This window comes from Gavia stellata, chromosome 4 (assembly GCF_030936135.1).
Source record: "Gavia stellata isolate bGavSte3 chromosome 4, bGavSte3.hap2, whole genome shotgun sequence".
Taxonomy (NCBI): Eukaryota; Metazoa; Chordata; class Aves; order Gaviiformes; family Gaviidae; genus Gavia; species Gavia stellata.
The window spans coordinates 62811941-62837418 of NC_082597.1; positions in this window are offsets into that span (position 1 = coordinate 62811941).

A 25478-nucleotide genomic window follows, 5' to 3' on the forward strand; every position below is an offset into this window, starting at 1 on the left:
TTATTAAAATAGAAATACAACTAGCCATAACTTTTCAACTTTTTGTCACTCAGCAACAGCAAAGAAATCTTAATCGAGGGAGACGGGACAGGAATAAGAGTCAAAATGTCACAAAAATTCATAGACTTGAAATGCAATTCTGAGTCTTTACTCCCAAGTCAGAAATACAGATGAAGAAAAGCATTTAAAGTGAGGAAACAACGGATATGATTGAAAGCCTGTTCAGATAAATGTGAGTCCTGTATCATACCAAAGATTTTTAAGTCACACTCTAGCCTGAAATCAGTGTAGAGTTTGGCTTAAAGTCAGTGGCATGATAGGATCGAGATTTTCATTGAGCACATGTTTTTATTTTTACCTGATTACCTTCTCACTCGTGGCATGCCCCCAAAAGTAAATATTCTTTTCAAAAAACAGCACAAAGAAATGCATCTGATTTTAACAAGGAATGAAAAAATAAATATTCCTAACATGAAACCAATGCTATTTTTGATTCTCACCATTTTCAAATTGTGAGAAAAAGTTGAAATATATGGCTAATAGTCTGTGAATTTTTTTTTAAACTTTATGCGGTCACTATGAACATCCTAATGTGCAAAATTTAACATTTCATTGTTTTGTTATGAAATGATAGTAAGTTAAGCCCAAATAGAGATTCTTGGAACCTATAGGCTAGGTAGAATACTTATGTTCTGATGAAGGTATAATCAATATATTTAAAATGTTTTATTTTTAGTCTGAAAAGGAATAGTAATAATTTATTTGGGGACTCAACCTATACTGGTCCCTCTTTTAACAATACTGTTCAGTGCAAACAAGTCTTCCAAATGCCAAACTTCTATTCAAAACCAACATTCATTCCTCCTTCCCCCTCCCACCAGCAAACCTAGTTAAAACACCATTGCAACATAATTTTATTGTTTGTCTGATTGTTTTGGGGAGGGGGTGTTTTATTTTGATTCACTTTGTTATGATTTGGGGGGCAGGGGTAAGGAGGAGGAGATGAGGCTTTCAAGTGATTAAGATTCTTTCCTCTCGGGTACAATCCACAAAAAATAAAGAATTTGCCTTGATGAGATTATTAATTATCCAATTCATGTGTGGAAGTAGCATTAAGTAAAGCAACCAGATTAAAGTTGTCTTGAAAGAAGGAAAAAAGTTTCTAACACAAAGTTTTTACTCATTCTGCTCCTACACTATACATTTTGCTTCACACAGCATTCGAATATTCTACTGGACTATAACTGTCCAAATATGCAGTATCTGATATATATATAAATCTTCTTTGATTTTTACATGAAGGGTGTTATGGGAATATCTGAAACTTGATTACATATAGTACAGTATAGAGATACCAGTCTAGCAGAGACCAAAACAAGAAGGACCTCCCTGATGCTTACATTAGGAAATCTTATACTAGTTGCATAAAGGGTATGTGTATGTATATATAGATATATACATATATATAGACATATGTATGTATATATACATAATGTTATACTGTGTGTGTGTGTGTATGTGCACGTGTATATTATGCTTTTCTTCTTTTTCCTCTCAAGTAAAATTTGAATTTCTTGCTTTTTACACATTGTTTCGCATGGATTATATTCAATAATCCAATTGGAATCTAATCTTAGAAGAACATTGTATAATATGGGTGTCACAAGTTAGATCCTACCTTTGTTTTTCACACCTAAAGAAATGACTTGATTTTTAAATCATAAGACGCTTCTTTGCTGTCATCAGGCAAATCTATCCATCTGTTTAAATACAGATACAAAATACTAACTGAGGGCCTTATTATGAAAACATTGATTTAAAAATTTTCTTTTGTTTCATTCTTCTCCAGATAACTTCTGTTAAGTGAGATCTTTTAAGTGTAAGCATCCCTTCAAAGTAAGAATAATGGGTAGTACAAACAGAGAAGAATGAAAGTTTCTGTCATTTAGTAATATCACCTCAATTATTCATTTGTAAATTAGATGGTTTTTTTAAGAATAACCCATGCCTTTCTATAGTACCCTTAACTATTTCAGAAGTGGAAAAGACTTAGCACTGTAAATTCCTATATCTCAAATTATTTATAATAATTTTTGATTTCTCTGTATTCTTCAGTAACTTTTTATTTTGCCAGCTTGGCTCACAAAAGTCATAAAAAGCATCAACATGATACTTCTGCTGCTAAACATTCTTTCCCACAAATATTTAACATACATACACCCACCTACAATATTTACATATTCACACTTGATTGAAGTTCTTAAGAAACAGCACAAATATAGTTGGGACATTATTTTTTTTCCACACTTTAAAGGTATGAACTATTTTTTAACCAAATCAAAGACATTTCATCTTACTGTATTTTACAGTCATTAGTATCATCTCATTCCTCTAAAGCAACAATAAAATACCAGCAGAACAAAAAGGACTCTATCTTGATAAATAGGATCATGCTTCATGTACTCATGTTAAAGAAAAAGGTTTAACCAGGTAACTATATTTACAACCAATTCAATGAAATTCATATTTTGTAGTGAAATATTTAACTTTGTAAATTTTAAAATTAAATGAATGTTCCGCTCTTCCAGGTATACTGGCATTAACCTGGTTTATGGCATGAAAAAGCCACTTTAACAATGATCAGAGACAAAGGATCCAAGACCAATAGACTAAAGTGCTACCAATGAAAAAGGTACAATGTCCTTATTTTGTGCACAGGGAAGAATTCTATCTTAATTTTTTTTTTAGATTAGAATTTCAAATCAAGTTGATATAAATACTGCATAAGAATTATAATACTCTTATTTCCTCTTAGAGACAAGTTTGAATATAATAAAGAACATGCAAGTTACCCTGCATGATACAGTATAAAAATCTTACCTTTTCATTTATTACCATTTCTAAGGAATTAGTTCGACTGAATTCTATAGAAATCCTGTGCAAGATGAAAAAACAATTGTTAAAAGGATGTATTGATAATAGTTGCCTGATTAAACTAAGTCTCATCAAACATGAGTCATAAAATGCTCCACTGAAAGCATACTGGTACTTCATAACGTTCTGAACAGCTTCACCTGTAGTCTGATAATTCAGGTTGCTTTTATCAGAATGCGATGGTTCTGTTTTATAGTTTCTTAATCCTTGAAGTCTTTGGGTTGAATATTAAACATGTTTATCAATCCTCAGGATTTTAGGAAACAAAGTTAAAGTAGAAGAAGCAGCACCACCTGCTGCTGATAATCAAACCATACATGAGCTTTCTCTCCCCAGATTATCTGCAAAGCCACCCAGAAGTGATAAATGAAGAAATCAATAGCACCTGGTTTTCAGGAGTACAGCCTTTCCAACAGGAATATTAACTGTCCTCCCTTTCTTCACTTTTGGACATCAATTGGTAATGTGACTAAAACTGGGGTTTCCATGATGCAAGCATGAATGTGGATACATGAATTTCTGATTTCACTACTGAATAATGCTATTAACATTTCAAGTCATTATAACCAGTGACAAGTGTTAAATGTTCATTCACTAAAAACCATTTAAACTCTCTATTAAAGTTCTAACTGGATTTATTCTTTCTTTTCTATTTTCTTGTGCTTACTCATAATACAATGTCACTACTTGATGACAAATAATATTTCATACTGTGTATGTAACATCATTGTGTTGCAGAATTCCCCAAATACCTCAACAATGTCTTTGTTGCGCTATTCTCCCCATTTAGCACTTATAAGCTTTTCTAGTAACAACCAATAAATCAAAAAACAGAGTTCTTAATATGTACAAATATTAAAAAAATCAAGAATTTTTGCTAGTTTGCAGTTCATGTAATGCCATCTTGACCATTCTCTCCCCCACTCTATGAGCTGTCTAGAACAGTAAACTTTGCTCCATAAATAATAGTGTATTCATGCTTTTAAAGGCTTTTATATGCATTTATGGTAGGTAAAGGTTGGAAGAGGTAGTTGACTGATTTTCACTTTTATCTACTTTAATTTCAGTAAAGGGCTTTGTCATTCTGTATTCATAAAGGCTAATGCACCCTTTGGTTTGTAGAATGTACTGAAATGTTTGCAACCCTCTTGGTATCAGGTCCAAAATGTGAAGCATTACTGTTAAGAGGGTATCTTTCTAATGTATTTGTATGTATAGTTTACACCTCTGTGAGGTCTAATAAAGGATTATGGTTAATAAAAAATGCGTTGCAAATTCCTCATCCACATAAATTTTGCAGTAATTTGCATTCTTCCTTTCTCTTCCCTGGCATATACATTTCAGTTCTCAGAATACACCAAAGTCAGGACATAGCTTAACAGGATGAGCAGGCTTCACTCCTAAAATAGGACTGACATGGAAAGTTAACTAGTGGTTCAAGAGCCTTGATACAATGAAGTGTCAGCAGAAGGAATTATGGAACCTATAGATAAAATTAATAGTAATGAATGACCAGGAACAATCTGTATTCACCCACAGATTAAGATATCTGAACTCTGGTATACAGCCACTCACTCGAAAGCTCCTTGCTATATGACAACTGTCTTCCAAAGATATCCAAGGGACATTTAAGGAACTACAAACTACCATGCCTTATATCTCTATCACTGAAATTGTTCCCAAGAACAGAATCTGTGGGTATGTGAATGAATATCACATGATAAATATGGTATCTTGCAAGAAAAGGAAGATGGTTGTTGTGAAGTTAAGTCTCAGAAATATGTTGGGAGTTCTTTGGAAGAAAGGACAAGCATGTAGTGAAGAAAGATCAGGGTGATCTGGGAATTCTAGAATTCTTGTAAATTAGGTCCCTCATCCAAAGCTCTTAAAAACACTGAACTGTCATGGAATGAGAGGGAAGTTCTTCATATGTACACACTGCTAATTAAAAAGCAGAAAACATAAATCAGGAAAAATGGCCGGTTGATAGTGAAGGGGCACCATATGTGAAATCCTGCTGCAATCTGTTCTAGCACCCATGCTCTTCAACTTTTTCATAAATGAGCCAGAGAAGGGGTGAATGGTAAGAACACAAAGTTTATAGGTGATATTAAGGCAATCAGGTTGATCAGGCATGATTATGCCTTGGTAAATCTATGCCGACTGTTCCTAGTTGCCATCTTGTCCTTCATGTGTTTGGAAACAGCTTCCAGGAAGATTTTTTTTGCTATAACTTTCCAGGTACTGAGGTCAACTTGTATCTCCGCAGATCTTGGCCCTCTCGGATGGGTGCAATGTTTGCCTTTTTTTAGTCACTAAACTCCCGTAGTTGCCATAACCTTTCTAATATGACAGGGAGCAGCCTCACAATCCTGCACAGCTCCCTCATCATCCTCATCTGTATCCCATGTGGTCCCAAGAACTTGCGTATCATCTCCATTTGGCTTAAGTGCTCCATAATTCCATCTTCTTTTGTTGTGGGCAATGCTTCACTCCACCAGTGAACTCATGATTCTGGGAGGCCTGAGGACAGCCTTACCACTGCAAATTCAAATAGACACAAAAAAGGCCTCTGGCCCAGGAAATCCCCAAATTGTAAATCAATGGAAAGTAGGAAAGTTTCACTACATGTTGCCTTGTTCTAAGGTTTTTCCCTAGATATTGATTTTGGCTACAGTGCAAAACAGTTTCCTGGACTGGTTTCCCCATCTTATCTTTGCTCTGACTTCTTGTACTTTTACCCTGCGGGCTTAGTAGCCATTCTAGACTCTAAGTGCACAATCTCTAAGTGCACAATCCCTAAAGTAATATCCTTCACACAAAATTCTCTGTATTTAAATATTCACAGCCAATAATTTTTAAACCCACAGTCTTATTATAATACTTGAGCAATTTAATGAGATTTCAGTTTAAAAATAATCACCCAACAATAACAAACGTGTTTTCATTCTTACTTTCCGATGATGAGATGCAGTTAACAGAGACCACAAAAACTTGTGGATTTGGCAATGTGTCCAAAGAACATTTTAAAAATCCATTCATTTCTAATCTTAATCACATTTTTTTTAAGTTTTTAATAATATATATTGTGTACATTACCACAAGTTTTCAATCTTGTGTGAACATGTACTTGTTAATAAATATGATGGTACGGTAAGCTATGCTAACACAATCAAAATAAGAACATTTCACAGGGATTAAGGAAATGTCTAAGTTGTTACTAATAGTTCAGAAAAAATTAAAACTTTAGTGGCCAGCTCATTTCTTCAACTGTGCACTTCCTCAGATGCAGATAATTTAATTTATAGAACCTTTTGATCAAAGAGTCACTGCAGATTAACCAAGCCTGGGTATTGACTTACTGGGAAATATTTTATTTATTGCCCTAACTTGGAACTGGTTTTGGATCACAGCTAAAGAGAAAAATCAATCTAGAAATCTATTGCTACTTGAAGGACTTCTGGAAGCTTAGTAAAAATTTAGACTATCAACAGCAAAGCTGACATTGTGTGTGGAGAACTGTGATTGTTTTGTTTTTTTTTTACTTGGGCAACTTCATTCAGCTGTGTGTGTTTTTGTCCTGTATTTTCATACTGTTTTACACTTGGTTAAAAATACATTTATTCACACATTATTGCCTTAATTTTGGCTTACAACATTATATTTTTACTTATATGTCTTGAACGTACTTTTTAGATAGAGTTGATTAATGGTGGTTCTAAGCCAATCTCTCATCACTGCGAAAAGAAGTTAGCTCTGAGAAGTATGTTTTACCAACTGAGAGGGTGACAGAGCTATTAACATTCATAACAGTTTGTACATGTTGCACTACGCATCAGTAGTACATAGATTTTCTCCTGGCTTTCTGAAAAGAAGTCATTTGTCATCTCCATATTTTGCCAAACAAAACGTTGAAAAGAAATTGAACAGAACAGGAAGAAAAGTGTTAGTCAAACTCAGATAAAACAAAGCTTAAAGTAGGATTTCCACATTACCACTGGGTTGGTTTTGTTTGTTTGGGGGGGGGCTTGGATTTAACCTTTGATACAACAATCATTGCAATTAAAATGCACTGTCTTTGGACCAGTCTCCAAGCCCTCCCGGACTCACTTCAGCATGTGCTCTCTCCACTAAGTAATGTTTTCACTTTTTTTATTTGCTTTTTCCTTCTGTTCCATATATCACATACCCTTGCTACATAGTGACACAGTGCAACAGGAGAAGCAGAAAATGCCTTCCCAGTCCTTCCAATAAAAAAAGCTGGTAAGTCTACTGATTTGGGCATGCTGTCAAGAAGTGAGAAATAAAGGTTTGAATGCCATCAGGCTGAAAAGGGAATCAAATCAGATCTCCCATTGAGTCTATGTATACTGCAATTAGCTTGCAATTCGGAAAAGAAAAGCAACAATGCCAGCATTTTTTGGGCGCCTGATACTACACCATTAAGCATGCTCTCAGCCTTCCAATGAGGTCAAGACCTTTGAAGAGTTAAATACTATACAGGATGGATTCCAGATCCCAGTGTAGCTTACAGAAGAGGGAGGCATTTTAATTCTTGATGTGAAACAGCTCTGGGCACAGAACAAACTACACAACTGTGATCACTTTAAGATCTTTTAGGTTTAAAAGCAGATAGAGCAGAGAAAACCAGTTATTTCCACTGTTAACAGGCCACAAGAGAAGCCAGGTTTTGTTCAGTTTTGGTCTAGGCATTGGTATTTCAGATATATATTTTCTTTAATTCTTTCAAATGGTTTATGTTTCTGTCACATCCATCATTTCTATTCTAGTTCACATTACAGAAGTATCAGTCTGTTACCTGTGTTTGGATTCATATGGATTTTATTGAAAATACTTGACTGCAGAATCCCTACCAAAATCTGTATTCATCCTGTGCAAGGGAGATAGTTTTCTTCATTTCGCATTCTTCAAATCCTTGCTTATCGAAAAGTACTTTATATCACTGCCTTTCTGCAGATCTTCATCTGTATATTGGTATCATTGCTGGTACTTCCCAGCTTCAAATATTTTTTTGTACACATAACTCATTCCTGGCTCTTAGAGCCAAATCAGTCAGTAAATTTCTTGATAATTTAACATGTTTAACACAATCCTGTACTGCTTTAAGCGCATCCCGTCGTTGTTTTAGTAATCAATAAACAAGCGACTGACTTCAGACAAAACACTTGAATTAGTCTTTTCTGCAAAAACAACATACTATCAAACACATTTCCTGCTGTTCTTGTTCTGTCTAAACAGCACTTAGCTTTTTTATCCAGCTTTTTAACTTAGCTCAAATACTGCATGTTCTCTGTTATGCCAGCCAGAACAGCACCAGTTAATATTAAAACATTTCCTCCTAGCCTTAATGTCACTTTTTGCTCTTTCTATTTCAGTGTCCATACTGTCTGTAATCACAAAATCAAGATAACTTAATAGCTGAACTTGCAGCATGCTAACCCTATCACTAGGCAAGGACTCCACTGAGTCAAGGAATTTCATCAGCATCTCACAAACTTAAATCTCATATTCAATTGGGGACATATCTACTGCATTTCTGGGTAACCACTGACATTTAGGGTTTTCCTTTCTATCAGTCTGAAGCTCATATTTCTGTATCCTGTAGAATGCCAGTAGCCAGCAATTCTGGCTCCAAAATACTGCTGAAATCTTGAAGATAACGTCAACACACTTTCTAGCCATTCTATTCTGAGATGGACTGGAACTTTCCTGGGCACTAAATAAAGAAAATCTCTAGTTGGCATGATTTGTCTTTCAGTCTTTTTGCATTTCTATTTCCTTTTAACAAGGAAATGGACTGGATTTGCTCTAAGTAAGTGCTAGTGCAGTTACAGAATTACCAGTACAGAAATGCCATCTGATTCTTTGGCCAAGATTCTGTGAGGTACTTGAATCGGTACATAAATATGTACCGTAAGTAGGCCCATTTAAAATTTTCCTCATTAATAAAAGTGATGTTATTAAAATCATTATAATTCTACATCCATAAGTATTTTTCCATATAATGTAAGTCTATTAATATAGATGTACTATTTCATTGTTTTATTAACTCATGATATGCCTTTCGCTACATCAACAGAAAGCTATGCAATGAGTTTTATTCTTTTTTAATTTCTCTGTCTACTCTTTCTACTTCCTTCACTGATATTTTTCAATAATATTTAATAAGAGGTATGTTTAAACCTTATTTTACTTGAGGATTTTAAATTACTATATGTTTTTCAAATAAATAATGAAGTATAAACTTCAGGCTTCCTATAATCCATATATCTCTGATTCTTTCACCTGTCAGAGTACAAATCCCTTGATTTGATCTTGTTCTGGTAGTTATTTTTTTTATATATGCTGTCTTACTCCTTTTCTCCATTCCTTTACTTCTTTCTTCTTTCTATTCCATTATCCAACGCAAAGACCATCAAATCCACATATTCTTTCTCTGATTTTTTGAAAGAGGATTCTCACAGAGTAAGATTCTTCACTGTCTCCTAACAACAGACAGACTCTTAATTCCCTTACACACTGGTTTTCTTTATGTGGCTGGATCTTTGCTTTTCAGGTAACACTGTTAATTAAGGAGCTTCCACCACCATTTGTTGACATTAGCTTCCTAGAAATCATCCATATAATCACATTTAGCTAACACAATATACCCAAGATAAGAATACCCTGTGAATGTGTGTTTAAGTTTTCATCTGAAAGTACTTTTCCAGTGTATTGACAAATTATTACTTCAGAAGATGTCTTTTATTACCTATCTTGTTCTAAAGCTATCCTTTCTGGCACATCTTGAGCATTCATCAGTACTGTAAGTGCCTTCTCTCTCTCTCTTTCTTTTTCAACTGTTGTTTTCTGTGTGCACAAGTTTCTTGGTACAAAAAATACCAGTGCTAAACATTCTTTCCCCATCCCTCATGTTCTAGTAATTATACATCCAAAGAATCTCTCAGGAGAGCATTTTGCATGCTACCTGGTTTCTGCACGAGACAGTAAGACTAGGCCATGAGGAAGGAACTTTGTTCTCCCCTTTGCAGTGCTCACTATTCCTTCAAGCTTCCCAGAGCAAATAAACACAGTAATTTATTTGCTTAAAGCAGAAAATTTCCAAAGAATATTACAAAGCCTCCCTCATTATGGCTCTCACATCCTCAAATGCAGGAAATGAATGGCAATGTTTTCATTTTATTATGGGTTGGACATAATAACTTCCTCAATATCATTCAGCACACTAGTGTCAGATACAGCTAAACTGTCCCTGGCACCTTGATTTAAAAAAAAATCAGGGAGTTTAACCAATGACACTACAGTGCTTCCCCAGCATCTTGTGATTTCTTCCTGACCTGTTATATTAGTTTCTTATATTCTCTCAAAAACCGGAAAGGGTGAGAATCATTAGAAGTACATGGACGTATGCCGCACAACCTTGTGTAGATGAGGGATTTTCCAGCTGCACAAAATGCTGACAATGTGCAATGTAAAATTTTGAAAGGTTCATAAATCTATCAAGGCAAACAATGGAAAAAACAAAGGCAACTTCTATTTGGAATGTCTCTCCCATTCTAAAAAATTCTGTTCAATATTTGGCTAAAAACAATACTCAATAATTCATAATAATACAGTGGATTCTTTCCTATCCAGCTTGTCCCCTTACACAGAAATATCTATTACTTGCCCAATTTCAGAGTGTACATACCATTACAGATACTACTCAGGAAGAGAACAAATCTGCAAAATTTTGACCTCAAAAGTTTCAGGAAACTGAGAGGCCAAATGCAAAAATGTAAAAGCTGAAACATAACAGTAATTATATAATACTCTATGATGAAGGCCCCTCTAAAACTCTCAGTTTAGAAATGTGTCATGTGGTGCCTCAGATTACTGAAGCCTGAACACATTATCAAGGTGGTATGCCATATAATTTGAACATAACATAAAAAATTGACAGTAACTAGTACAGATAATTATGTTATGAGATCATGAATGAATAATTATTTCTACTTATGGAACATCTCACGCTGTTTTTCAGAAGAAAATGAAGCAGAATTATCTTCATTTTGCATCAGACAAAAGCAAAAGACCAAATTCTAGCTAACTTGCTAAAAAATATACAGCTATTCCATAACAGAACCAAGAGCAGCACTCGAGAATTCCAACTCTGATTTTATATTTGCTGTTAAAAACAAATATCTTGCTACGGACATTCTATTATTCTAGATTTGGGAAATAAAGCATCAAGTGTAGGATAGATCTGATGAGAAAGATACTGAAGTCAACGGGAAGTACTGTCAAGGCCTTTGAAAAGTTTATGACATCCTTTTACAGTTACAAAGGGATTCTCTATCTTTATATGTCATGGGACAATGCTACTTCATACATTTAAGTTTATCGACTGTTTCTTTAAGTTTGCCTTTTAATTGTTCCTAGTCACTGTTTCAAATTCCGCTTTTGTCAATGAAGAATTTAACCTGTGTACTAAAATCAACCCAGACTTTTCAGAGTAACTTCCAAGAAAAATTGAGTTTTTATATTCATTTGAAGATAGTGTTAAGTAAACATATCAGGTATATATATAGGGAATATATTTATCCCACTTTTAACATTTCATCCTAGAAGTTAAATATAGAAGTCTCAGACATCAGAATCTACCAAACTGCAAATTCAGAAGGTGAAAGACAGTAACCTGGTATCCTGACATCAGCCTAGAATTCTTACTGAAGACACCATATAGTACAGTCCTCAGATATCACAGACTTCTAAAAAGTCCTACAAACTAACAGATATAGGATTCTACAAACACTGTAAACACTTAAATGCAGCAGTTTCAATTGCAATCTAAACTTTATATGTACTCCTAACAGGTTTATTTTTATTATTCTTCTGCCAAAACATAGCCTCATTGGTCTCCTGGAAAATATACAGAAATTCAGCTACCAAAAGAGATGGTAAAGCGTTTTTGTATCTCTCTTTAGTAATCTCCTGAGAAATCAATGGCTAGATGGGACCAAAACAAGAATTTACATCATGTAAGCAGCCAGTTGATACTGAATTAGGAGAAATCAGCAACTGCTACGTATTTCTCAACACTTGCTCTGTCAGTAGGGCTGCACAACAGACATTACTCTCTGTCAAAAAGGCAAAAGCTTCAAAACAGACAAAAAAGAAAAAAGAGCTAATTCAAGAAGATAACAAACCAATAACTGAGACCCCTCTTCTAACCACTGGTATGATTTAAGAGTCTTGTAACATATTTTTGAGAGAAACAAGAGCATCAGACAAGCTGTAACAAGTACACACTAATTTATCAGCTGATTAAAGTTTCCAACTTTATTTGAAAAAGGAAATGCTTAAAAAAAAATCTGACTGTGAAAACAATTCCTTCAGTCTCTGGAGAATAAAACTGTATTCATATAAGAGGAAAGACTAACATGCAATTTAACAATGTCTTATCAACAACAAAGGGAGACAATGAAAAATTGAGTATTCTTCAATACTCCTAATGGCATTCACAGAGGGTTTTTATGCTTAATCAAATGAAATTTAGACAGTTTTTGAATACGGAAAAGACAATACATGAAATTCACATGCCAATTGTTTGTCATGCACTTTGCTCAGAACAGGACTAAGATTTTGATTATTTTAAAGGCTTGGTAATGACATCTCTGTTTAAATATTTTGTCAAGAAGAAAGCAGTAGAAACATGTAAGCATCTCATTATTGATTGAAGAAAAACATTCATCTCACCTTAAATTCAAGATCTGAAGAAGATCAGATTCATAACTAAGAAATTATGAATTAGTGCGTGTTTTCCTACTTTGAAAAAGCCATATGACTGCCTCAAACTTATATTTGGAAAACATACTATGGAACATTTCAAGAATTTAAACTTGTCATTAAAAAAACATTTCAATGTAGAGGATTATGTGTGAAATTTATGTATTGACAAAGCAGCATTTTCACATGAAAACATCTGTTTCAATATTCTCATTTTGATGCTCTAGAGCATGCAGAGGACCTAATCCACAGTAGAAACTTGAAGAGGCATGCCAGCTGACCCAGGGACACCGCTAAATGTCAAGTTACAGCTTTGGGGTTAAAGTACTAATTTTGGTCATCCATATTAACAAATGCACACCTACCTCACTGTAGAATTTTAGACATCATGAGACACTGAACAAGTAATTTCTGATTGCTATATTAAAATTTATTTCTGCTATCTTTAACTGCTAACTTTACCTTAGCATCTGCTTGACTCACTAGAGAGAAAATAGAGAGAGGAATTTCCAATAAGTTTCGATCTTTCTCTACTGTGAATTTCCACTCATTTATCACACCTACATGTAGCAGTTGAAAATTTTAATTTCCAGGCCTTCCCTTTAAGTAGGGGAGAAAAATGTCCTCTGAAAATGTCATCATTTTGTCCTACAATACCTAGGATGAACTTAGTAGATACTTAATGTTTTAAATATTAATGCTTCACCTTTCTATTAGCATAAAATCTAGGACTGAGAAAGTGTGACAAGTCTTCTCACATAGCAATGGAGAATGCCTTATCACTCCTGTAACATGATGCTATGGATCCAAAATTACAACTCCTGTGCTGAGGAATTTCTCACATCCTAATACAAAAAGACCACAGTGAAGAAAAAAAAAAGCTTCTTCTAATACTTTACACATAGATTTAATGATACAAAAAGAAATATTCTTCACCTTTAACAAACAAAATTTACTTCAATATTTATGCTGTTTCCAAACGAGCTAATTCATGGTAAATTGCATCTTTCAAACTAGGGGATGACAAATGGAAGATCAAAAGAAAATGTAGCAATTTCAGAAGTATTAAGGCTTCCACTGGAATACTGTACTCAGTTTTTGTATCAAACTCCATAGATGGTGTTGAATGGAAAGTACTCAAAGGGATGCAAAAACGACCAGAGGTCTAGGCAACATGACATACAAGGAAACATGAAAGGCTTGGGTTTTTTTTAGTCTTGGAAAGAGATGGAAGAGTAAATAAAACACATTAAAAGATTGTTGCATTCCATTAACTGCATTGTCTGACAGGCAAGTTATATTAATGAATATATACAGCGCAAAACATAAATATTAAACATTTAGCAGAATGCCACAGATATGCATAGTTGAGTTCAGAATTTATATCCTGCACATTTCTCTTTAATTCTGCATAGGAGATGTGGAAATCTGTTTTTACTGTAAATTTTGAAATTCATTATGCACACAGCATTCTGACAAAACTACCTCATTTGCTGAAAATTGTAAATAACCTACCTTCAAAGCTTTAAAAAATGTTCCTCTAAACTGGACATATATGTAACATAGTAAGCCTTATTTTACATCTAACAAACAAGAAACTATTTCCTTTGTGCAAAAGCAGTAACTGAAATTTGAAACAGGCACAGGTTTCAGATCCATTCAGTATCCTTTCTACAGCTATATTATTTTAGGTTCTGTCTCTGGTGCAAATTCTCAGCAGACACTCAAGGCTATGCTCAGCATGCAAAATGTTCTGCTCTCTAAAATAAGACTTTCTTTAAAAATGTGTAATTTTGGTGACTTGCTATCTTTCAATAACACAGAAATCATGAGAAGCTCTCTACCTTCATAGCAATGGAAATCCTAAAAGTTTAAACACACTTGTTACAGTGCCAGTGTGAAGATATTCACAAATAGTAGGGTACTTCACTGTTGTATCTCATGTTGATTAGAAAAAAATAATCTGATTTCTCCCCTTGGAATCCCACAGATGTGAAGCAGCCAAAAGCCAAAATTTTTGCATAATGCAGAATTAAGGACAACCAGACAGGAAACGAAGTCAAATGTGCCAGTGGAGTGGGAAGCTACATATTAGACATTATCAGGCTGCTACGAGCAAAAAAGAGGAGCAGTGATATCAAGGAAAAAAAAGCCTGAGAAATTGATGCATAGGGAAAGTATACCAGGGCTGACTGACCACAGTATTTCTGAGGAAGCTTAAGAAGTGCATATTTGGCTCCTCTCCTCATTGATTTTAACAAATCCTTTTTTGCTTGCTTGCTTGCTTTCAGCCCTGCCTTCTCATTTTGCACCTTCTCCTCCACCCCACCCCCATTTGCTCTGTAGCTTTACTTCTCTAACTTGTGCAGCAATTGTAGCCTCAATATATCCAGTTCAGTGAGCTTCAGTCAAGTTGGCACTCACCTGACTGTCTAATATGACAGACACAGAAACTTCAGAGGGTTTTGAAAGGAGCTGCAGCTCCCTGACTTCAGTATAGCTGAATATATGACAGCTCAAATGTGATGCAAGTCTGACTAAGAGAATAATACCCCTCATACATGCTATGTGCAGTATGTGACAGCAGCTCTGGATATTTCAATTATACATTCTTTATATTAGAAAACTAAAAATAGTTTAGCTATAATCCTACCTAAAAGCCCTACCCAAAATCTAGTATGATCAATGGAAACCTCTCCTTTCATATTAATGGAACTAAAGAATGATTTTAGGTTGACTGAAGTTTGGCTTTGTTTGTTTTACAATAAAGACATAAAGCATGACTATTCTGCAAAGGAAATATTTTTACAGTCCATCAACCTTGTAACAGATAAGTAAAAACACAAGTTGGGGAAAAATCATTTACGAGCAGTCTGAATGTATTCATGTCATTCAATTCAGAGAGGAAATCAAGCCTTTCAGTTTTGGTGTTTTGTTTTGAAACTGATTACTTGAACAGGTTATTGCTCTCTGTACGTTACCAGCTAGAGGTTCAGCTCCTACATATAACAACTGGTCAAAGCACTGTTAAAAGAAAAATCCTGAGTCTGTGCACAAGAATAAACTGGAAACTCATACTTCCCGACATTATGAAAAACACACTCATGATATGGCACTGTGCTTTAGGGTGCTAACATTCCAAAGCTCATGCACCAGGCAACATTCCTGTCAGCCAATTTTACATGCCAGATGTCTTGGAGGAAATGAGATCCTGGAAGGGAAAACCAATAGAAAAGAATACTAGACTTATTTCATGAAAACATGATCAAGTTCTTTTAGTACAGGAAAAACTACAGGCCAAATACTGCAGGTCTTAAATTGAGCAAAACTCCCACTATAGTCAAGAATTTTACTGATTAGAAATCATAGATTTTGGCTCAATGTGATTGATGCAAGACAGATCTGAAGTATTGCACAGTTACTGAAAAATTTTATATGGGTAATATTATCATAACATTCCCCACAATTACAAAGCTCATAAATACATAGGCAAGGGTAAAAGGGAAGGGAAAAAAAAAAAAAAAAGGAAGGAATTTAACCATTAACTTAAGTGAGTTTCCAAATAAAGCTAGATTTGATAAATGAAAATGCTGTCTAAAAGTTAATATGAAGAACAACAGCACATGGCAGGAACCAGTAAGTTAGAAAAAAACCCACAACCTCTATCTCCATAGCTAAATTTGCTTAATTAAAAAAAGTGTTCATCATTCTTATAAAACTACGAATTTAAAAAGTAAGGATAAGAAAGTCCACCATGGGGGTGGAGAGACACTATGGACTTCAAATTTTTTTGCAAATTCTTTTTGTGTGCTTGAGGCATGTACTTTCAACACTTCAGCAACACTTCAGCAAAAAGAAAAGTGTAAAGAGTGCTGAAAAAAAATTAGAGGAAGAAAGAGGATAAATTCTAATAATCTGGTAAATCTTTTACCCTTGAATCAAGAATAAGAAAAAGAAAGTTCCTGCTACATTATTTTATCCTTGCCATGTTCCCTGACAACATATGGTTAACTGGCCTCATTTCAGTTACTATCAGAAGGATAGTAGGAGTATACCAACAGTAAAAAGAGATGGAGTTCATATATCTTCATTTTCAAATCAATGAGAAAAAAAAGAGTGAGGATGTGGTTTCCCTAAATGCTGAGTACTTAGGAAACCACAATACCTTGATTTATTTCATAATCTTGTGTTTTATTATTTATTTTTATATCCTGCAATTTGCATAAAAGAATGATTCTCTTCAGGCATACTCCAATGAAAAAAAAAAGTGTTCTGCTATTGATTTTTTATGTTTTCATTTGTGGGTGTAAAGATTTGTGAGAAAGATACTGAAAACCTCTTACATATTTCTGCAGAATGAGATTCTAAGATGCTTGACCAGAATGAGACGTCTCCAAGTAACCATCAGAATTAGAGTACAAATCTTAACATTTAGCACTTGCTACCGTGTGCAAGCCCCATGAAATGCCTTTTGCCTGGTCTTTTTAATTTGAGGTCACATTTCATGTCCCTCACTGAGAGGAGAGTAGTTGAGAGTACAAACTTGCAGGCATTTAATCCAATTGGGGAATATTTATCCTGAGAAGTTACAAATAATTCAGGGAAGAGAAATTTTGAAGAAGGACAGCTAATTAGAAATATGATAGTGTTACTGAAAAAAGAATTAGGGAGAAACATAGGTAGCTTCTGTCAGTGGTTTTGCTGGAATTTTAAAGCTCTTAAATAAAAGAGCAATTTCAGAAATACAATCACCAGTGACAAATTTAAAGGGCCAAGAACTAGAGGTGATGTCCTCACAAAGTCTTCTAGTAAGAAATGAGGGCCTAATTCCCTAGGGCCAGCTGAATAACCCTAGCTCTTGGCATTTACTGGGCAAATTTGATTCCTGAATTCAAGTGCCCTTAAAATATTTGGCTTTAAGGGGATTCAGGGCTACAGCGACCAGGCTGCCAGTTTGGAAAAGCTAGCTTGGAAATTCTTTTTCATTTGTTTGGGTTTTTTTGAAAGTCAGGCTGAAATGCTGGAAAAGGCAAAGGGAGGAAATGCTTTTAGGCCATTTTGAGGGAGGGAAGAACAGATTATCAACCAAGAAATGATTGTGTGAATGTGGTGAGCCACAAACACTAAGGAAGCATTATAAAAGAAAAACCAAACACAATACATTCCTACTCCAAAAAACAAACAAAAAAAAAAGATGGTGGAGGGATAGAAAAGGCACTGAGCAAACCAAAATTTTCCTAGTGCTGATTCTGAAAGGACCACTTTCATCTCCTAGTGGCAGAAATCAAAAGCAGAGTAGACCTTTTAAATAAATGTGCTTTAGTATTCCACAATATTAGTTCCAATCACTACACCTTAAAGGTAGTACAACTGCAAACACTTATTGTAATTTTTGAATTTTTCAAGCTATAATGAGAAATATTTGATGATTAGACACATCCTTTTACTTTACACACTAACGAGACAGGCAGAGGACAGAGGAGATATTTTAATAGGTGGGGGGAAGAATGTGATATTAGGATAAGCACTGGCATAACTATAATAAAATTATTAGGAATTACGAAAATACATCAATGAGGGAGTTAGAATAAACTTTAGAATTGTATCAAAAAGATATAAAAGATGGTTTCCTCACCTATCCAAAATAATTTCCAATTTCTGATATAAGAGGAGAGGATGAGAGAGATGGGACTGTTTAGCCACAAGAAAGGTTCAGGGAGATCTTATGAATGTGTATAAATATCAGATGCAAGGTAGTAAAGAAGACAGAGCGAGACTCTTTTCAGTGGTACGTAGTGAAAGAAAAAAAGGCAATGGAATGTAAAACAATAGAAATTGCACTCGAATGTAGCAAAAAAAACTTTTTTACTGTATGGGTGGTCAAACACCAGAACAGGTTTCCCAGAGAGGTTGTGAAGTCTCCACCCTTGGAGATAATCAAACCCAACCAGAGAGGATCCTGAACAATGTGCTGTAGTTGACCCTGCTTTGAAGAGGAAGGTTGGTCCCTTCCCACCTCAATGATTCTGTGATTTCGTAACAACAGAATGAAATAAATTAAGTTATCTGGGGAAAATTATAGTAGCTAATTAAAGTACTTCCTTGAATTTATATTTACCAAAGGAAGTGCAATGAAATTACAGATACTTTAACAATATGTTGGTAGGTGGAGAAATCCAAACAGCAAAGTTTGCTATGCCTCTTTCCAAAATCACCAGTCTCACCCATTCTAGAAGGACTTTGAAACCAAGAATTAATTTGCATTTCTACGTGTAACAGATAGCACACAGATGTCATCTTAAAGTATCATCAAAGCAACTTAACTGTGTATTTGATTGTGTCAGACTTTAGCTATTGTTAACAACATCTGCAATGGGTTGGCCTTAAGTAAACGAAGAATATGAGAAAGCACTGAGATAATCTAATGTTCTAATGTCCCATAGTGCCTCTACCATCATTTCTTACCTATTTAAAACATTTAAGTGTTGATCCTTTTGGATCTTCTCTTCCCCAAATTTATGTTGAATTATTACTAAAAAGAAGTTGATGATTAGCTAAGACAGCAACTGCCTCTTCGTGATACATTCCTTGATGGATTTACCATAAAAATGGAATCCCACTTACACATAAAAACAAATAAGCAAAGGACATGCCAAGAGTATGATGCCTTCTAAATTGAGATGTCCAAATCTTTTTGCTTTTTTTGCCAAACTTCACATACATAAAATGTAGGCTGGTGGCTATCAACTAAGTGTTATTTGTAGATGTTTAATCTTGCAGAAGGATTAGACATGGCTAGAATGTGCCCTGATTTCTGTTTGAAGATTTATTTGTGTTAGAGCTGTGTAAATCCCAGGAGTGAAGTGTATTAAATGCAGACATTATATGTCGACATGAAGATTTAAAGAGACCAATTGTATTTCTGGTATGCATACCAAAATAAAAGGAAATTATAAAGAAGAGAATTAAAATTATCAAAATAATGGAGGTTCATGAAAATTATGAGAAGAAAACTCCATTACTTCCATGAAGATTTTTCACTTTTGATGAACACACACATTCCCATGGTAGATAAGTCTTTCCCAATATTTTTTAACATCTTACTTGACCTATATTTGAAACCAACATCAAAATACTCATATTTCTGTGTTTGCAAATTAATAAAATTCTCCTAGAAGTTTCTAGTCCAATGTCCTTGAAAGCACTTTCATGATGAAGAAAGCAGTAACCAGCTGCTGCTTCACAGATGCTGAAAAAGCATGGAACAAATGATACTGATTGTAATGATATGTTGCAAAAGCAATAGCAGTGGAGCACTTCTGTTGGAGACAGCCTTCCTGTTAAACAGAAGACCAAGCACAGACTTTTCCTCTTGTTCTGTATAATATGACTGCTACAGATTGCAAATCTCTTAAAATGTCATAAGGGTTTCTGACTAAAATTGAAAAGAAATTAGAAGAAATCCAGCTAAGAGCCAAACAATATGAGCTGAGACTCCTGTGTTAGTGGAAATTATATAAAGCTTTCAGTTAGATAGTAGGAAATAGGAATTGCAATCAGAAAACATCCAAGTACAGATTTCTTAAATTTAAGTTAATTTACTAAAGTTATTTTATTTTCCTTAACTTCTGCTGCTTGAGACTAACTTCCACTGACAGCTACAGATCCTACTTTTAAATAAAACAAACTTCCTCAATTCTAAAAGAAGTATAAATTTTTCTTAAAACATGCAAGTGTATTTGATTGAAAACCGGAGATTTCCTGCTGCACAGAAAACGTCAACACCAAAAAAAAGGAAACAAATCAGGTAAAAGCAAAAAAATACCAGCCAAGAATTAGTCAAGATCTCATTTTTCCACTAGATAAAAAAAGTATTCTTACACAAGTGTTTGTTGGCCTAGATTAGAAACATAATTTGACATGGTGCAGAATGAGGTCATACTAATCTTGGAGGAAATACGGGATGTTGAGCCATCTTAAGAGAAATTAGTTACTTAATCTCATGGCTAAATTTTGTGCATATGGAAATACTGACATTGATAGTAACATTTAAATTTTTTTAAAACGAGATTAATTATACTGAACTAAACACCTTTGTGGAGCCTCTCAAAATTCATCACATTCATACAATGATGATAAATGTGCGGACAGTGATTACCACTGCTGCTTTATGTGACAGTTCTCTGAAGAAATCTATAACTTATAAACTGGGAATGATTAAATGTTTCCAAACATAGATCTTCTATTCTGTACAAAGGAAAACAAAGTTTTGGAAGTGAATTACTGGCTAGGTAGATAATTCTATAGAAAAGAAGTTCACATTCCTTGGTGAGAGAGCATTCCATAGTTCGCATCACCTCCGTTTGATTAGTCAAGGACTGTTGGCTAAACTAGAGAGAAATGCAATTAATAACAAAAAGGGAGGGTAAAAAGTGGGACTAAATTAAAGTTATTTATGACAAACTTGAATCACCAAGAACAAAATCATGTCACCAAAAAGCATGTAAAGAATTCATCTGCCTATCACCTAGGCTCTTAGAACTCTGATATAAACTACAATTAGAATTTTTCATTTCTGAACATATATTTAATGCAGCTGATATTACTCAAAACTGACTGGATAAGATGCACGACTGAGCAATATCACTGAATCTAACCTTTTTAAGGAGAATCAAGCAGATAAAAAGGGAAGAGTAACAATTTCTGTCAAAAAAAGCAGTTTTGAGATTACTGACAAACCTGAAAACAGATAGTCTTTAAAGCTTATTAAAGTCCAAGATGCAATTCTTGTTAGTAGTTGAGTGCCAAATCAAGAAAAGCAGCCTTCAACTTTGTTCTCACTGAACTATCTCACTGCTGAGGCGGTTTCAATCCCTTAACATTTAATTCACTGACTCTGACAACAGGTAAAGATGTCAGAGACCCTTTGGGCTGAAATGAGAGAACTGCACTATAACTCTGAGACAAATACCACCTCTCTGTGCTCTCTATGCCTGGTTTTGGATAGGTGGTATTATATGAGCCTCCCAAAACAAGACCTGTTTTGGTGGGTCTGCAGGTATCTTTCCACTATCACCAAGGCCAAAGGTCCTGCCAGACTTTATACAAGTCTTGACAGATGCAAGCAGAAGCTGAACCTTGATTTAAGGTCTTACAACTTCCTTCCACCTATTAGTTGTAAGGACTGTACTTGGCCATCATATTGCACTACAGACTCTTTGATAGGACTCACTTGACCTTATGTTCCTCTTTTCCTGACAAACTTTTTTCCATCTGCTGATGGTGTAAGAGATGCAATAAAATTTCAGTGACCTTAAGCAATTTTGCTTCACTCAGGAAAATTCCATCCTGGAATTCCATACCACCAGCTGAAGGATTTCAAAGCACAAGCTCCATCTTGCTGACTTCCCTCTTCACAGGTGGGCTACTTCCTAAATTCTAGAAGTAAAATAGCTGATTAAAAAGGAACCGTGATTTTTAAACCCTTTACCTGCTTTCTGTTATTTAATTAGCTTTTCCATGGGATTGTTTCTCAAATATACTATGAGTGCAGAGCCTGCCCTCCACCTGGGGACCCAAGTCCCCATGCTGATAGCCAAAACCAGATCATGCAGCAGAAGCTAGGTGGCTCTCAGCAGCACTAAAGAAAAGAACTACCTAGGATCCTGACAAAGTTCTACACAGTAACTCTAGAAGAAAAACTGTCAAAGATAGCTTTTCCTTTATGATGGTCTATTTTAAAATGCTTTAAAATATTTCCTCCAACCAGAAGTTTCTTACTACATTTTCATAAAAGTCAAGATTTCAATCAAACAATGTTTTCTCTTTTTATATATACATATAATTCAGTCCTACCATGTCTGGAATTGTTTACTGCTTTAGTTGTGTCTTACACTTTTAGTGATTAGTAAAGTTGCTTAGTAAAAGTTATTATGGGCAGACAAGAGAGAAAGATGTCTAATGCATGTATTCTAAAATTAAAGAAAGATGGACATGAGTCAGAATGATGAAATAATGCAAGTAACTAAATCTAGTAGTTCAATCCATGTTCTAGCAAGAGTTATTTTTATTATTTTTGGCACAAAATATGACTAAATATATTATTTATTAATTAATTGTTGTACTTATGCATTCATCCAAACACGAGACAGCAATGTCTCTGACACAAAAGAATTTAAAATATAAGACAATCCTGGGATTAGAAATTTATTTCATTAAAGCAAAGGCAACCAAAAATAAAAGGCACTGATGGACATAGCCATGACTGACTTCTTGGAGATTGCTAGTGATGGTGATTCTATGACATTCCCCTGCAATCTTTTTCAGTGTCTTTGCATCACAGTGGAATCTACAAAATTCCAAGAAAACAAATAGGTTATTCTAACAATTACAAAATAGCCAGACACAGTACAAATGCTCTTCTGAGTAGCTCTTTGGCATTAAACAGAAACAAATTAAGATCTCACAAAAAACGTGGAAGGGGGATGTAGAAATCTCTCTGAGTTTTAATTACCAAATTAAAAAAATAAAATACTCATTTTTGTTGCTCTTAAAATGCTACCATCATAAAAAGCAAACTTTAATGATAAGAAGAAAAAAAAATTACATTAAGAAAATTAGTTTCATCACCTACATCAAGTAGACTCACAGTCATATAAGTCTTTTTAGAAAAGAGCTAATGGGGATTTTCCATTTAGGCAGCTGAAACTACAGCTGAGTTTTTCTGGGTAATATAAGTACTCTTTTTTCCTGCTTAGACTTCTAGTAGCTTTCTAGATTTCTTGCAGTCATCCAGATTCACTAGTAAATAGCAGCAAACAGCTACAGACAAGTTAATATACTTTCTTGTAAAAGCAATATATTTAAAATTCATAGTAACTTCAGTAGGAGTAAGTATTTATGCTTTCAAGTACTATAAGTTTAAGCAAGATCCAGAGATATATTTTTGGACTACAATTAAGCACTTTTATAAGAGATTTGGAGCCCAGTTTAGATCCAGTCTAAATTTATATTTAAACAGCTCTGGCATTCCCAATGTACACTGATCCAGACTAATTTAGTAAAAGTTGGATTTGGGGGGGTGGGTTTACAGTTTTGTTTGGCTTTGATGTTTTAACCAATTAAAAAATGTTTTTAAAATAAACCAGCACATGAACATGTTGTAGGAGCTGTTAGAACAAAACAAATTCTTTTAAATCTTTTAAGTGTTTATGCTAAGAATAGTTTTGCCAGGTGTTAGGACCTTGCACAAGTATACAAAGCTATCTTTTTGTCTCCTTTAGGCAGGTAGATCAGCTAGTCCTATGAATTCACTGTCAGACTGAAGAATCCTTCAAAAATAACTGTGGAAATACCTATGGTGAAGAACAAGCTTGTGCCAAGCTTTATGCTCTGCTCCAATTTGCCTTGACAGAAAAAGAAGTTGCTCTCTGGTGTGTTACTTACGTATAAGAAAAAAATCCCACTTTGCAAAAAGCATCTTAACACCTTGAATTCCATTAAAAAAAAATTCTTTAACAGAATCTAATTAAGAACTCTTCTAACATTCTTTGGTAGAAGGATACACAAAAGAATCAATAACATAATAAGCATGAAATTTAGTTTGTGATAATTTTTATGAAACAAAAAAGAACAAATCCTATAAAACACTAAGTTTTCCTCATTAAAATATTTTTATACTGGTTTCATAGAGAAATAAATCTTGCATGATCATGTTAGATGTAACATTGCATCTGTCTTTTTCTAACAACTTTGTACTGGCTGCATGTATGAAGAAATTTGGTAAGGTGTAGAATTGTCAAAGACAGTAAGTTTCTACAAGTTTTATGTCATAATAACAGGTACTTGATGCTGGTGAAGTCGCACCTAGAATACTGTGTTCAGTTTTGGGCCCCTCACTACAAGAAGGACATTGAGGTGCTGGATGGAGCATGTGCAGAGAAGGGCGACGAAGCTGGTGAGGGGTCTGGAGCACAAGTCTTATGAGGAGGGGCTGAGGGAACTGGGGTTGTTTAGCCTGGAGAAGAGGAGGCTGAGGGGAGACCTTATCGCTCTCTACAACTACCTGAAAGGGGGTTGCAGAAAGGTGGGTGTTGGTCTCTTCTCCCAAGTGACTAGCGACAGGACAAGAGGAAATGGCCTCAAGTTGTGCCAGGGGTGATACAGGCTGGATATTAGGAAAAATTTCTTTACTGAGAGAGTGGTGAGACACTGGAACAGGCTGCCCAGGGAGGTGGTGGAGTCACCCTCCCTGGAGGTGTTCAAGGAACATGTGGACAAGGCATTGTGGGACATGGTTTAATGGGCATGGTGGTGTTAGTTGATGGTTGGACTTGATGATCTTACAGGTCTTTTCCAACCTTAATGATTCTGTGATTCTAAGATCGTATTAACGCTCCCACAGAAAGAAGGGCTATAGTCTGAACTATAAACATAAACGGGAAAGTTTTCATAGAACTATTTGGTTTTCTTTTTTTTTCCTGTGTCGTCTACAGTATTGATGATTCATCATGATACTAGTGTTAAAATACAAAGTAGGCACCATTATCTTATTCTGTTCTAAACTGTTCAGTTTAAGTTCTACAAGTTCTGTCTTTTAAAGGTTACATGCATTCCCAACATTACAGCATTTTTTTTCAAAAGAATTTAAGATCAGGTTTTAAACTGGAGGTGCTGCTACTATTCTATACCTGAATGTTAGGAGTTTCTATGTGTCCTCCAGCCATGTGCATTTTCTGGCAAAAAAATTAAAGAAA